Here is a 17,151-nt window from a genome sequence, read left to right as displayed (position 1 = left end):
CCCACAACTCCAACACACACCCTCTCCCCCTACCCCTCCCCCCACAACTACCCCACACATGGTGCCCAATCAAATGATGCAGGTTTCAGCATCATTTGCCATAATCAGGCTGCCCCATCTACTTTTTACCACTTCCCGCATCTGGTGATGGCATGTCTGAGCGCCGCAAGGTGCGCGTAAACTTGCGAAGGGGGCTGGTCTGAGTGGAGCTGGAAGAGGAGGCCGTGCCCGCTTGCTCCAGTCTCGGGGCAGTACGCTCTGCCTCCAAGGCATCCGCTATACGGCAAAGGACCTGCCTAACAGCAGACAACTCCTCACAGATACGAGTTGTGCTGGCCTCAATGGCCTGTCTCAAGGACACAGTGTTGTCCCGGCCCTCCTGCCTTGCCTGGGCACCGTCCGAGACAAATTGTCTGACTAGGCCTGTCAGCTCCTCCTGGTGCTGCTCCGTGTGTGCCATTTGCTGCACCCCAACCCGGACACCATTGGAGGTGGATGCTGCATGTGGCACATGCCCAAAATCATGTGGCTCCTCTGTGGGGCTCATACCTCCTTGCCCTGGCTCCCCTCCAGACTGCTCCTGTGTGCTCTCGACGGGGGTGCTGAATGGTGTGATATCGGGTGATGGTGGGAGTCTGGGTGTGGCAGGTAAGTCTGATGACTCGTCCTTCACAGGGACACACACCTGGCCTTGGTTATGGTCATCCTCGTCGCTATGGGGTGCCTTGGCTGCCGCCTCCCCGACAGAGCTGTTGGCAGTTGAAAGGGCCCCATCGGCCACTGGCTCCTGTGCAGTGCACAGCTGTTGTGGCATCCTGTGGTGCCTTCCCCTTCTGTGGCAGTTGTGGCTTGCCTGGGCCTTTTGATGTCAAAAGCATGTTGCCTTCTTCCCTGCCCCTGGCCTTCTTCCTGGGAGTTGTTGCCTTTGCTGCTGAGTCGCGGGCCTCGCTGTCAAGAACTGAGCCTGTGGGGGACCGAGAGAGGGAGGGCATCAGTGATGGTTCTACATGCATCATGCATACATTGGTATTGTTGCTGTTCTACACATTAGAGGGGATTAGGTATTGGAGTGTTGACATTCAGGTTGCTTGCTATATGAGGGGAGCATGCAGGCATTTGTCAGGGTCACACATGTTTGAGGTGGTGTATGCTGTGGGACATGCACTTCTGTTGTGGACTGCGTGCAGTGTGACTAATGCCGTATCCATGTTTGTGGGGTGTGTCTCAGGTATGGCATTGGCATGCTGCATGTATGTGGATGTGTCAGTGCTGAGGACGGCATCTAGGCAAGGATGTGTCCATGCGTCTGTAATGGGCCATGCATTGCCTCATGGCACGGTCACATTGGTGGTCTATCATCATACTTTGCATTACAGTGTTTTCTTAGGACACTCACCTCCATCTGCGGATGATGTGGTGCCATGTTCCATCGTGCCCACACCTTCGATAGACTCAATGCTGATAGTGCTGGTGCACATTTCCTCCCATCGGCTGAGTTTAATAGGTGAGCTAGGGCCACCACCAGTAGACAGGCCCTGCCTCCAGTTGGCCGACATGATGTTTTGTACTCTGAGGCACAGGTTGTCCCACCGTTTGCGCACGTCCTTCACTGTGCGGGGGGTGTTCCCAACTGCACTCACTTTACGGGCTACTTCTTCCCAGACTCTTTCCTACACTGACAGAGTATTTACTCCATGCCGGTAAATACAATTTTTTACCTCCAACCTCGTAATGAGGCCCATACTCTTTTTGACTTCATTGAAGTGATATATTGCCTTTTCCTCCCTCCTAAGCATTCAGAGTGCTTGCATCAATACTTTTTGCATTTCTTTATCTTCCTTCACATAGGTGTTTTTGTTAGTGTTTCCCAGTACCATTTGTATTGCCTGTTGGTCTGTTGAATTAAATTATATATATATATTTATATAGAATAGTAATCAGACATTCCTTTATTTTGGACTGTTGTACTATTTCTGTTTGGTTTCTTACTGTCTAACATTCAAACCCCTCTTAAGCGTATAGATTGCCCTCAATCAGCGCACATTAACACAAAAGGCAAAGTAGGCATATTTTTTGCCTGATCTGAAGCTGTGATGAGGTCAGGGGGGTGCCGTGGGTTCCTGGGCCAACATGATCAGTAGTGGCCTACTTTGGGTGAGGCCTTGCCGCTTAGGGTTGGAGGAGATCCAAATCTTGATATTCCCCCTAATTCTGCAATGCTGTGAAGGTAACCAGGACCAAAGAATAACCACTGTGTGGAGGAGCAGATAATCATTCATGTGTGTGTGAAAAATGCTACAGGCTTATGGATGCTAGTCCTTGCAAGCATGCCCAGTTTACATCTTGCCGATAGGGGGGCTTCTTAGGTATGTTAATTCTCCATGGTGGCCTCATTGTTTCTAGTAGGCATCATGTGAATGAATTTGCATTTTGGATTTGTATTTATTGAAATGTATACAGTGCTGTCGGCAAAGCACTGAACAAAGAAATTAACAGTACATATAAATTGTGTATAATGAAAATATCCACGTTTAATAATAACAATTAAGAGGGAGAGGTTGAAGAAGAAAGGAGATGCTTTTTAAGTAAAGAGTGAAAAATTGCTAGGGAAGCGGCTTTTCATATTTGAAAAGGGAGAGCGTTCCAGTGTTTAGGCAAAAGAAGAGAAATAACATGAAATCAGATGCAAAGCGAATATAGCGAGCTGCCCAACATAGAGGAATTAGAGATGAAAGATAAGGGTGAGCCAAGTCGTGAATCCATTTAAATACAATGCAAAGGAAATGAAAAAGTAAATGAGAGTGAAAGTTGAGCCAATCACTCCCACTTTGTCTTACCTTGAGTTGTGGCCTCTAACAGGGCAGAGATGCCTGTGCGCTCAAAGGTGGGTGATCCGACCTGGTGTTTAGAGGAACAGGATGGAGAAAAACTCAGGACAATGCAATGGCTGGACACATGCCGGCAGTTATTGGTGCCAATGGAGTAATACAAGCACCAAGATAACAAGGCACATCAGCCCCCATGCCTGAATTTGACATGTGAGGGGCACAATCCAGTCTAGGACCCAGGTGGAGTCTATGGATCAACAGACTAGAAATGTATTTCCAGGCTCGAGGGGAGACAAATGATGACACCAAGCTGTCAATGTTATTATTCGCAGCAGGCCCAGAGGTACCATGAATATTTAAGACTCTCGTGCCGGTTGACAACACATACCAGGTGGTGAAAGAGTGTCTAAAGGAGAACTTTATGCCGCTAGCCAACCTGGACTACAAACAGTTTGTAATGTACGCACCAAAGCAGAAAGGGCATATATCATTGAACAATTTTGATGGATGCCTCGGATAACTGGCTGTGATATGTGCCTGGGACAGTGAGGACAGCATGGTTCGGCAGCAGCTGATTCAAGGGTGCATGTCCGGTAAGCTAAGGAGACAGTTGCTGAGAAAGCCGGGTCTAACCGTGGCCTGCATTCTCAAGATGGGCTGGTCATACGAATTGGCGAAAGTCAGATCTTCGAAGATGGACGCAGTGTTTTGCACCCTCAACTGGAGGAGGTGTGTGCTGTAAGCCACCAGCAGGGGAACACGCCAGCGAGGAAAATGTGGTTCTCCCAGAGAGAGAAGGGGGAAAGAGTCACACGAGCCATGCCAAAAGTGCAGATATGACCTCCCACACCAAGGGGACTGGCCAGCCAAAGGAAGGACTTGTGGACGATGTGGAACGCAAGGTCATTTTGCTAGAATGTGCAAAGCCCCCATGCTGGTCATTGTCCCCAGAGGCCCTGGAAGACCAGGAATCAGCATGCAGAGACGGCCACAAAGTGCAGTGCAGGTTGAGCAGGAAGAGGATCGCCGGTCCTTGATATGGCCAAGGAAGAAAAGGAGGAAGACAAAATATTCTTAATCTCTAGCATAAGTGCCAAACAAGTAGTGAAAAGAAGACAACAAAGATGTATTGTCAGCGTGAACGGGGCAGACACTCCAGTACTCATTGACACTGGGGCCTCAGTGAATGTGATGCCGCAAGGGCACTAGGACGCGCTACCAGGCTCTCCAACACTAGCTGCAGCCAAAGCAAAGATCTTCACTTTTGGTGGAACCAGTCCAGTACCTCTAAAAGGGGGTCTTCGTATCCAAAGTTCATCACAATGGACGTTCCATAAATGCCAGGTTCTTTGTCACTAACATCAGCAAGGACACCTTGCTCAGCTGTGCAGCTGCGGAAGCACTGGGCATTGGAGTGTAGAGGAGGAGCCAAGTGCCTCTACCAGAAATCCCACTGCCGTCTTGCCTATATGTTGGTAACTGGAAATTGTGACAAGCAAAACACCAGCATTGATGACTACAACACAAACAGCCTTTGAGACAAGGTATCCATTGAGAAAACCGTTCTTCATGTATCCTCAGAGAGCTGACGGCCTCTTAGGAGAGGTCACGGAAGAAGTTTAAAGATGAATGAAATAGGAGATTAGTGACGTTACATAAAGCAAAGATGACGTGCCAAGAGAGAAGGAGAATGGACCTTATAGAATCTGATGACAAAATAAATAGTCGAGTAACATTTCATGCGCAGAATGAAGACTGCATGTGTGTAGAAAACTGAAGAAAATATAAGTCACTTAATAACTGTACAGATGCTGCAACCCAAGTATATCAAGTAACAATGAAGGCTGGCTATACGTAGTGAATAGATTGCAGGCAGTGCTGCCAATGTATATATATGAGTATAGAATCTGGATTTTCCATGTCACATTTTAGCAAACCAGGATCTCAGTAGCAAAAGGGCTGAAAGTGTGGCGCAGCAGAGAAAAGCAGCTGAAGATGGAGGAAGAATCGAGAAGGCTTGTCTGGCCCAGTGTCAAGGGTTGAGGCAGCCAAGAAACTGGTTATCTATTTGAGACAATACAATGAACATGAGAAGCAAGGCGAGCTCCTGTTGAAGTGCAATAGAAAAACACTATGAATGCCAAGACTTATTAATTTATTAGTATTAAATGTGAAGAAGAGGATAAGACACAGTCTCCTGTCACATGGGGTTGATGGAAATAGACTTTGGGCAAGCTACATCGGGACTGAAGATAAGAACATGCTCACACTCCATTATATTCTCAGGCGCAGTGATACTTTGTACGGCCGAGTTCAAAGACAATTCGAATGGCAGACAGCAAGAGCGATGATGGATGTTGGATGTTGGGTGGGGAGGCATTGTAAAGTGTATCCACAAGCACCTGTGGAACCAGCTTGTGTGCTGCTAGCGAGTGGAATATTCCAGAAAGATACAAGTGTGCCAGCCAATTATAGAGGGCCACGTAGCAAAGAGCTCTATAACTTTCAGAGCCAATAAAACATTGTGTATTTGATGACAATGAAGATGACTTGCACTAGGGGCGGGCATAGTTGTCCACCTGACTATAGAGACCCAATCATAATCTTATCCCCCATAGAAAGTATACATGGATGTTCCCCGTAGACCAACCACAATCCCAGATACGTTTTCTTAGTTTTCCACCTAGTATAACGTCAGTTTTTGCTATAAGAGTATTTTCTTTCATGTAAATCGTTGAGAGATATGCTGTGAGACGTCCGTTGATGTCCATTGTACTCCCTGTTTTAGACAATGGACAATAAAACAGCTATGTTTTGCCAACTTCCTGAGTCTGTCTTATTATTGGTGTAAGAGTACATGCTGCATCCCCATCCATCCAATCAAGCGTTACCTCATTAAAAGGGTCGATGTATTCAGTAGGTTTTCAGTATTCAGGTATTCAGTAGTTTTTGCGCATGGGGTCTACACAGAGGACATCAACATGCTCAAAAGGTTCAAGAATGTCTTCGAAGACATTGGGAAGATGACAGGCGAGTCAGTGAAACTTCACGTCGATGGGTCTGTCCACCCAGTGGCTTTGAGGCATAGACCTGATACCTTTCCATTTACGAGAACAGGTGTACAAAGAACTGGAATAGCTAGTGAAACTGAACATAATCGAAAAGGTTGAGGGCCACACTCCATGGGTGTCCCCAATAGTGGTGGCGCAAAAACCAAAGCAACCAGGATTAGTACGCATATGCTTGGACATGAGGCTCCAAAACCAGGCAATCAAGCGGGAAAGGCATCTGCACCCACAGTGGATGATGTGGTGGGGGAGCTTCAAGGGACACACGTGTTTTCCAAGTTAGATTTGAGGGCTGGGTACCACCAGGGGGCCCTCCATCCCAAGTCCAGAAACATTACCACATTCACGGTGCACTGAGGACTGTACCAGTACAAGCAGCTCAGCTTTGGGGTGTTGTCTGCAGCCAAAGTGTTCCAGAATCTCATCAGCGGAGCACTAGCGGGCCTAGAAGGAGTCATCAACGTAATCAATGATATTCTGGTCTTCGCTGGGTCTGAGGTGCAACACATGGTGAGGTTGGAAAAGACACTGGCGATAATCAAGCAACTAGGAGTCACACTGTATCGGGAAAAATGCGAGTTCCCCTGTGACAGAATCAAAATCTTTGGTTTCGTGTTCCACGAAGGAGGGATGTCACTGGACCCCTGGAAGAGATAAGATATATAAGACGCCAAACCCCCAGGAAACGTGCCAGAAATATATTGTTTCCTCAGGATGGTTACTTACTGGGGGCATTTCATTCCCAATCTAGCTACGATGTCTGTAACTCTGAGAAACCTTACCAGAAAAGACACACTTGGAGGTGGACCCCGCTGGAGCAGGATGTTTTTGAGAATATCAAGAAGGCACTCAAAGAGGAAGGGACCACAGCATTTATTGACTGAGGTCAAGAGTCAGAAATAATTGTTTACGCTAGCCCTTTTGGCCAGGGAGCAGTCCTGATGCAGCGTGACTCCGCTGGGAATGTGAAACCAGTGGCATACACAAGCAAATCCCTCTCCAACACTGAACAGCAATACTCTCAGATTGAGAGGGAGGCGCTGGCGTTCCTGTGGGGATGCAGCCATTTTCGACTGTACATATATTGGGAAAGCTGGTCACTGGGATAACTGACCACAAGCCATTGCTGCCAATTCTGGCAGAATCATGGTTGAAGCCTCTGCCATGTATCGAAAGATGGATGTTGGTGCTGCTAGAGTATGGGGGAAGCTGGTGCACTGCCCAGGGGCTAGAAATGCATCAGACTATCAATTGAGGCAACCCAACTAGAAAAAGGGGCACCATGAAGCCGCTAAGGCAGATGAACATGTAAGCCTGGTGGTCGAGACGTCCACGTCCATTCCGCTATTGGTGCTGTAGATGTCAGAAGCCTCCAATCAGGATGAATGCTTCAGTCACATCAGAACAGCAATGCAAAGTGGGGAGTGGAAGAATGTCTTGGTGGGACTGAACAGAAAAATGCAAGGGGCAAGATTGGAAATTGAACAATTGTGGTGGGTGCGCCATGCGCTCTCATTCATGGACTGAGGGCTCCTGCTGAGAGGTGACAGGATAGTAGTCCCAATGGCACTGATCCTGCAAGTTATAGGATTGGCTTATCACGGACACCAAGGCTCTGCCAAGACCAAGGCCAGGCTGAGGCTCAAAGTATGGTTCCCAAACCTCAAGAACTATGTGGATGAGTTTGTGCAAGGGTGTATGTGGTGCCAGGCCTTGGGAACCCCACATCCAGTCCATGCCATGGAGTGACCAACCATGGGACATACTACACATAGACTTTGGGTCTACAGGACGAAGATCTCATTTCTTGGTGCTTATCGACCAGTGGTCCAGGTACCCAGAGGTGGAGCTGGTGGACTCCACCTCATTCGACCACATACTATCAGTGATGGAGAAGATCTTCACGACTCATGGGTTCCCGAGAGAAATATGCTCAGATAATGGGCCCACATTCCATGGGGAGAGCTTTGCAGAATTTCTAGGTGAGTGTGACATCTCACATCAGAAAATATCCCCAATATGACCAGATGCCAATGGAGAAGCCAAGCACTTCACGCACACGCTCAATAAGGTTTTCAGGATTGCCCAGGGGTAAGGACTGCCCTTCAAGTGAGCTCTCTATCAGTTCCTGTGGGAGTACAGGTCAACACCTCACAGCTCTATGGGAGTAACACTGGCATTATTTAGAAGGTACCCAAGTGGGCTCATCCCGGAAAAGGAAGGAAGGTGTCCAGGTGAGATTGATGATGCCACGGTGTTTGATATGATATGACATGTCATGTGTAACGCGCCTGTACACAAGTGTTTCTAGGTGTGAAGTGAAGAAAGAAGATCGAGGAATGAGCATGAAAACATGAGGAGGAACCTACAAACCAACGACCTGGTAGTAGGAGATGAAGTACTGGTGAGAAACAAACATCCAGAGGGCAAGCTCTCTCTCCCTCATGAACCTCACCCCACGGAGGTGATCAGGGTGAAGGGATTGATGAACACCACTGCGGGTGAGCCGGGGGCAGTGACTCAGAACTTGAGTTTCTTCATGAGGGTGGGGGAGGCTGTGTTGCCTGAGAGTACAGGTGAGGAGGCTGAAATCTGGGGCAGTGCTGTTGACGATGGACGATTGTTTTGCACCGACCTGGTGGGTCCAGACCCGGTAAGTGAAGGATGACCAGAAGCTGGAGGACACCGGAGGTATCCCCAGCGTGAGGGAAGGAGGATGCCCCCTTGATGTGATGACTATGTTGCTGACCATGTTATATGTGAGTAAGGGGTATCAGTTAATGACAATACCCATGGGCTCTGTGTTGACAAATGTTTTTCATGGTTAAAGAATGAATGTCACAGTTTAAACAGTTGAAGTATGTTTCACCCTTATGGAAAAGGAGGAATGTTGTCAGGTGATAACACGCAATGGAGTGATGTAACTCTGCCGTGTGAGAATAAAAGGGGTGTTCCTGCGCACACCAAGAAGTGAGCGCCCGGAGCCCGAGAGCATAACAATGTGTACATGTCCTCTGTGAAAGGGGGGGGGGTCCACGCGCCTGAGAAGATGGGTTATACACATCCAACCAATGAGTCTCACAATTTTTTTTAGGACTTGACCCCTGAAGCCAATGTAGTGAAGCAAGCAAAGAGGATACTGAATACAGGGGTCACAGGTGAAATAAGTGCACAATGGATGAATTACATATAGAGCATTGAGGTTCCAGAGAATAGACAAACAAGAACAATACCCTTATTGTGAAAAGATAAGAGTAGATATTGAGTGTTTAGCAGCGTGAAAATTAAGGAAGGGACACAGTTTTGCTACATTGAAAAGAAAGAAACAAGCAGAACACACCATTTGAAATATGTTTGTAGAAAGAGGGTGAAGGGTCAAGCATGTCATGTTGTTGTGACTTGTGATTGCCTTCCCTCCCGTTGCTTTGTGAGCTTGGAATGTTATGAGTGCTTGGATGCCGAATGCTGAGAGAATGTTATGTGCAGTCTGTACCAAGAGTGGGAGATGAAGTGGGCCTGACTGAGAGAGCGGGTGCCGATGGATATCTCCTGATGTATTTGTTCAACATGTGTCCCTAATGCACCTGTAACTTACTTCTTATAATCTACAACCTAGTAAAGAGTATCTTCACTCACCTGAGGCCCCTGGCGTATCTCTGCCAGGTCACTTCATATCGCATGTTCTCCTCAGACACTCATTCACTCAGTTCTCACTCCAAGAATAAAGCTGCAAAAGGAAAATACAAATCAAGCATGACTTAGCATTTAGAATCCAACATTAGGGTTACCATCGAAGAAGAGAAGAGGGCAGCAAAGGACAGTGGAAGATGCAAGGGGCATAGATCATGGTACACCATTTTATTCTCATCTTTCTCCTTCTTCTGTTTCTCATCACACTCCTCACCATTTGAAGACCCTAAGGTGAATCAGAGAGGAAAGTAATTATCAAAGGACACTGTTGTAAATGTACTCAGTGAAGTGATGGAGAGAATGGAATTCTCCTACGAGGACAGCCCTAAATCTAACACCAAACCCACAATGAGTCAGCAGAAAAATAGGATAAAAAAGGGCTCCATCTAATGCTAGATTTCAACGAGAATATTAGGAAGGAGTGGAAGGAACCTAAAGAAATGACTGTCCCCAGGTTCATGAATATGTTTAACCCTCCCAGGCAGCTAAAGCTGTCCCTTGCCTCAGCCTTGAAAGTGGACCCCCTTATCTCGATTTTAACCTGATGCCCTGCCATGTCATCTGAGGAAGCAAATGTTTTAGATCCATTTCATCAGAAGGTGGATGGGGCTCTGAGAAAAAAAATCATGTCGGGCCTCACATGTCCCTTCATGGCTCCACGAACATGTCATGTAACACGCAGTCATTACTGGACATGTTTCAGGAATTTTAAACACACATGTTGAAGGTATCATGGTCTTCTGCACTCCTGGGTCCATGCAACCAAATGTATGTCAGACTTAGCATTTAATAGGGCACAGGCCGCTGAACTGACCATGTTACCAAATGTCATATTCACATGAGGGATTCACAGGTGGATGCTTTCCAGAATGCAGTCACCTTCCAAGTTCCATTCCAGGAGGCGATGCCCCTTGGGGAGGAGCTAGAAGAAAAGGTCCACTAAGTGCATAAAGAGGAGAAGCACTCAGGCACTCTATGATGAACACAGGGGCCCTGTTCTTCTAAGACCATACCCTCCCACTCTAGCTATAGCAAGAGACAGGCTGCAGGGATTAGGTGCTGCCCCCATTTCAGCGGAAAGCAGATGATTTCCTTTCAGAAGGCCAGGGCATACATCCCTCTCAAGTGAGCTCACTCCTGACTCTGCTCCCACTCTCATTATTGAACAAGGAGGAAGGCAGGTTTCAGAATATTTATTGCTGTTCTTATCCATTGCAGACACTTTGGTATTGAACATCACTCGAAGAGGACATGCCATATCCACCTCTGGACCCCAAATTTGATGGATGATGGACTGCAAGAGATCAGTTATGATTACTCCTCAGATGAAGTTTTCTCTTCAGTCATGAAGGAATCTATCTCTCTTCCTAGAGGGACTCAATCTTAGCCAAGACTTTCCATCAATAATAAAATAATTATGGGTGTGAGCACCAACAGATGGTCAGAGTTCTTGGCCAGCAGGGATAATGGTCCCCATAGGAATCCCTCAGGGCCTCCAATTGCAGGGAATTAGAAGCCATCCAATGTGCCCAGCTGTCATTCTGGCTCTTAATCAGGGACAGAGCAATGTCAGGATACACCAATAAAACCACAGTGGTGGCCTGTATGTTCCATTGGTATGCATCTGTTCCAACCCAATAGCTCGGATCACCTTCTCAGGCTTTTCTTTTTTTGGGGAGAGAAGAACATATTATGTAAGGACACATGGCACATGAAGAGGATAGACATCTTCATGGTGGATTCTCTCAGGGGGATGTTCTCAACATCAAAGGACATGACTAACATGAGTTATGGCTTATTTCTGTCGCTTGGAGAGTAACCTGTTTGTATCAGCCTCCAACGGCTAACTACCTCACTTCTGTTCAAGTTGTCCAAATGTCCAGGGATTTGGGGGTCTGATACTCTTCAATCCAGTGTTCGGATATGTTTCTGTATGCTTCCCCCATTCCACTATTCCTCAGGGTGATGAACTGGATCTGAGATGTCAGGGCTGTGGTGATACTGATTTCACCTTACTACAATTGGCAACACCCCCTCACTGCTTCTACCCAAGTCACCACTTCGGATTCACTTGCCAGGGAACTTGAAGCAAATCAACATCTGGATATGAGTGGCTTGCATGTTGAAAGAATGGAACTCCTATGGCATAGACTTCAGAACACTTTCAGATCTCAAAGAGATCTTCCACACTCTATGCCCATCATATCTCAAGCCCAGGGATTAAGACCATGACGTCTCCCTGGCATCTCCCCCTGGTGCTCAGAGCATTACAGTGTCACTCTAGGACTCTCTCCCTCTGGCAGATTTGAAGCATTTCACCATAAAACATTGTTCTGGTTGCAATCACTTCAGAAAGAAGGTTAGTGGAGCTAGTGGCACTACTCTGAACAACTCCCTGTCTGGTAGTTTCATCACAGTCTGCCACCCTACCATTTGAATCAACTTTTCATTTCTGGTGTGAGGAACTAGGAATGAGACGCGGACACAGATGACTCATGATGATTGCTCTAAACATTTATTTGAATAAATGTTTAAGGGGTTGGGAAATGCCTCACAGTCTATGAGGTATTTCCCTACCTCAACCAAAATCGAAGGGCCTGTCCTGTGTCAAGATGTCCAAAGCAAAAATATGCTGTGTCTGAAATCCTATCCTAGCCCTCTCATTCTAAAAGTAACTGTAAGGTGTTAAGGGTATTGTCTTTGGTTTGGAAAGTGCACAAATGTTCAAATTCTGATTCACAAAATACCTGGTATACTCTCCGGCCAGGTTCTATCACATAGTTTCTTAATGCAATTTGGGTGCAGGTCTCAGACTCACAAAGCATCTGGTATACTCCCTTGCCAGGTTCTTCAATGTCTAATTCACTCCCTCATACTTCCTGCTATACTCCGCTGCCAGGCCAATATCTGTAAGGGTATGATTCTTCTTTTAGACAGTATACTCCAACAATGACAGTTATGAGTGTGGGTCCCAGACTTGCACAAAACCTGGTATAACCTCCTGCCAAGTCTTAATTACACTCTCGCTGACATCCTTGTGTACTCTCCTACCAGGACAACCTCTCAAAGGGTATGAGTCTTCTTTGAGAATTCTTTTCACCATATGTGATTATGGGTGCAGGTCCCAGACTTGCACAACACTTGGGTTTCCCAAATTTATATTCTCAGGCGCAGTGATACTTTGTAAGGCCGAGTTCAAAGACAATTCGAATGGCAGACAGCAGGAGCGATGATGGATGTTGGGATAATTGGGTGGGGAGGCATTGTCAAGTCTATCCACAAGCACCTGTGGAACCAGCTTGTGTGCTGCTAGCGAGTGGAATATTCCAGAAAGGTACAAGCATGCCAGCCAATTATAGAGGGCCACGTAGCAAAGAGCCCTATAAGTTTAAGAGCCAATAAAACATTGTGTGTTTGATGACAATGAGGATGACTTGCACTAGGGGCGGGCACAGTTGTCCACCTGACTATAGAGACCCAATCATAATCTTATCCCCCATAGAAAGTATACATGGATGTTCCCCGTAGACCAACCACAATCCCAGATACGTTTTCTTAGTTTTCCACCTAGTATAACGTCAGTTTTTGCTATAAGAGTATTTTCTTTCATGTAAAACGTTGAGAGATATGCTGTGAGACGTCCGTTGATGTCCATTGTACTCCCTGTTTTAGACAATGAACAATAAAACAGCTACGTTTTGCCAACTTCCTGAGTTTGTCTTATTATTGGTGTAAGAGTACATGCTGCATCCCCATCCATCCAATCAAGCGTTACCTCATTAAAAGGGCCTATGTATTCAATAGGTTTTCAGTATTCAGGTATTCAGTAGTTTTTGCACATGGGGTCTACACAGAGGACATCAACATGCTCAAAAGGTTCAAGAATGTCTTCGAAGACATTGGGAAGATGACAGGCGAGTCAGTGAAACTTCACGTCGATGGGTCTGTCCACCCAGTGGCTTTGAGGCATAGACCTGATACCTTTCCATTTACGAGAACAGGTGTACAAAGAACTGGAATAGCTAGTGAAACTGAACATTATCGAAAAGGTTGAGGGCCACACTCCATGGGTGTCCCCAATAGTGGTGGCGCAAAAAACGAAGCAGCCGGGATTAGTACGCATATGCTTGGACATGAGGCTCCAAAACCAGGCAATCAAGCGGGAAAGGCATCTGCACCCACAGTGGATGATGTGGTGGGGGAGCTTCAAGGGACACACGTGTTTTCCAAGTTAGATTTGAGGGCTGGGTACTACCAGGGGGCCCTCCATCCCAAGTCCAGAAACATTACCACATTCACGGTGCACTGAAGACTGTACCAGTACAAGCAGCTCAGCTTTGGGGTGTCGTCTGCAGCCAAAGTGTTCCAGAATCTCATCAGTGGAGCACTAGCGGGCCTAGAAGGAGTCATCAACGTAATCAATGATATTCTGGTCTTCGCTGGGTCTGAGGTGCAACACATGGCGAGGTTGGAAAAGACACTGGCGATAATCAAGCAACTAGGAGTCACACTGTATCGGGAAAAATGCGAGTTCCCCTGTGACAGAATCAAAATCTTTGGTTTCGTGTTCCAAGAAGGAGGGATGTCACTGGACCCCTGGAAGAGATAAGATATATAAGACGCCAAACCCCCAGGAAACATGCCAGAAATATATTGTTTCCTCAGGATGGTTACTTACTGGGGGCATTTCATTCCCAATCTAGCTACGATGTCTGTAACTCTGAGAAACCTTACCAGAAAAGACACACATGGAGGTGGACCCCGCTGGAGCAGGATGTTTTCGAGAATATCAAGAAGGCACTCAAAGAGGAAGGGACCACAGCATTTATTGACCGAGGTCAAGCGTCAGAAATAATTGTTTACGCTAGCCCTTTTGGCCAGGGAGCGGTCCTGATGCAGCGTGACTCCGCTGGGAATGTGAAACCAGTGGCATACACAAGCAAATCCCTCTCCAACACTGAACAGCAATACTCTCAGATTGAGAGGGAGGCGCTGGCGTTCCTGTGGGGATGCAGCCATTTTCGACTGTACATATATTGGGAAAGCTGGTCACTGGGATAACTGACCACAAGCCATTGCTGCCAATTCTGGCAGAATCATGGTTGAAGCCTCTGCCATGTATCGAAAGATGGATGTTGGTGCTGCTAGAGTATGGGGGAAGCTGGTGCACTGCCCAGGGGCTAGAAATGCATCAGACCATCAATTGAGGCAACCCAACAAGAAAAAGGGGCACCATGAAGCCGCTAAGGCTGATGAACATGTAAGCCTGGTGGTCGAGACGTCCACGTCCATTCCGCTATTGGTGCTGTAGATGTCAGAAGCCTCCAATCAGGATGAATGCTTCAGTCACATCAGAACAGCAATGCAAAGTGGGGAGTGGAAGAATGTCTTGGTGGGACTGAACAGAAAAATGCAAGGGGCAAGATTGGAAATTGAACAATTGTGGCGGGTGCGCCATGCGCTCTCATTCATGGACTGAGGGCTCCTGCTGAGAGGTGACAGGATAGTAGTCCCAATGGCACTGATCCTGCAAGTTATAGGATTGGCTTATCACGGACAACAAGGCTCTGCCAAGACCAAGGCCAGGCTGAGGCTCAAAGTATGGTTCCCAAACCTCAAGAACTATGGGGATGAGTTTGTGCAAGGGTGTATGTGGTGCCAGGCCTTGGGAAACCCACATCCAGTCTATGCCATGGAGTGACCAACCATGGGACATAATACACATAGACTTTGGGTCTACAAGACGAAGATCTCATTTCTTGGTGCTTATCGACCAGTGGTCCAGGTACCCAGAGGTGGAGCTGGTGGACTCCACCTCATTCGACCACATACTATCAGTGATGGAGAAAATCTTCACGACTCATGGGTTCCCGAGAGAAATATGCTCAGATAATGGGCCCACATTCAATGGGGAGAGCTTTGCAGAATTTCTAGGTGAGTGTGACATCTCACATCAGACAATATCCCCAATATGACCAGAGGCCAATGGAGAAGCCAAGCACTTCACGCACACGCTCAATAAGGTTTTCAGGATTGCCCAGGGGCAAGGGCTGCCCTTCAGGTGAGCTCTCTATCAGTTCCTGTGGGAGTACAGGTCAACACCTCACAGCTCTATGGGAGTAACACTGGCATTATTTAGAAGGTACCCAAGTGGGCTCATCCCGGAAAAGGAAGGAAGGTGTCCAGGTGAGATTGATGATGCCACGGTGTTTGATATGATATGACATGTCATGTGTAACGCGCCTGTACACAAGTGTTTCTAGGTGTGAAGTGAAGAAAGAAGATCGAGGAATGAGCATGAAAACATGAAGAGGAACCTACAAACCAACGACCTGGTAGTAGGAGATGAAGTACTGGTGAGAAACAAACATCCAGAGGGCAAGCTCTCTCTCCCTCATGAACCTCACCCCACGGAGGTGATCAGGGTGAAGGGATTGATGAACACCACTGCGGGTGAGCCGGGGGCAGTGACTCAGAACTTGAGTTTCTTCATGAGGGTGGGGGAGGCTGTGTTGCCTGAGAGTACAGGTGAGGAGGCTGAAATCTGGGGCAGTGCTGTTGACGATGGACGATTGTTTTGCACCGACCTGGTGGGTCCAGACCCGGTAAGTGAAGGATGACCAGAAGCTGGAGGACACCGGAGGTATCCCCAGCGTGAGGGAAGGAGGATGCCCCCTTGATGTGATGACTATGTTGCTGACCATGTTATATGTGAGTAAGGGGTATCAGTTAATGACAATACCCATGGGCTCTGTGTTGACAAATGTTTTTCATGGTTAAAGAATGAATGTCACAGTTTAAACAGTTGAAGTATGTTTCACCCTTATGGAAAAGGAGGAATGTTGTCAGGTGATAACACGCAATGGAGTGATGTAACTCTGCCGTGTGAGAATAAAAGGGGTGTTCCTGCGCACACCAAGAAGTGAGGGCCCGGAGCCCGAGAGCATAACAATGTGTACATGTCCTCTGTGAAAGGGGGGGGGGTCCACGCGCCTGAGAAGATGGGTGATACGCATCCAACCAATGAGTCTCACAATTTGTTTTAGGACTTGACCCCTGAAGCCAATGTAGTGAAGCAAGCAAAGAGGATACTGAATACAGGGGTCACAGGTGAAATAAGTGCACAATGGATGAATTACATATAGAGCAATGAGGTTCCAGAGAATATGCGGCAAGACAAACAAGAACAATACCCTTATTGTGAAAAGATAAGAGTAGATATTGAGTGTTTAGCAGCGTGAAAATTAAGGAAGGGACACAGTTTTGCTATATTGAAAAGAAAGAAACAAGCAGAACACACAATTTGAAATATGTTTATGTAGAAAGAGGGTGAAGGGTCACGCATGTCATGTTGTTGTGACTTGTAATTGCCTTCCCTCCTGTTGCTTTGTGAGCTTGGAATGTTATGAGTGCTTGGATGCCGAATGCTGAGAGAATGTTATGTGCAGTCTGTACCAAGAGTGGGAGATGAAGTGGGCCTGACTGAGAGAGCGGGTGCCGGTGGATATCTCCTGATGTATTTGTCCAACATGTGTCCCTAATGCACCTGTAACTTACTTCTTATA

Source organism: Ambystoma mexicanum, chromosome 7p, assembly GCF_040938575.1.
Source record: "Ambystoma mexicanum isolate Mex_15411 chromosome 7p, UKY_AmexF1_1, whole genome shotgun sequence".
Lineage (NCBI taxonomy): Eukaryota > Metazoa > Chordata > Amphibia > Caudata > Ambystomatidae > Ambystoma > Ambystoma mexicanum.
Note: the sequence above shows the minus strand (reverse complement) of the source record.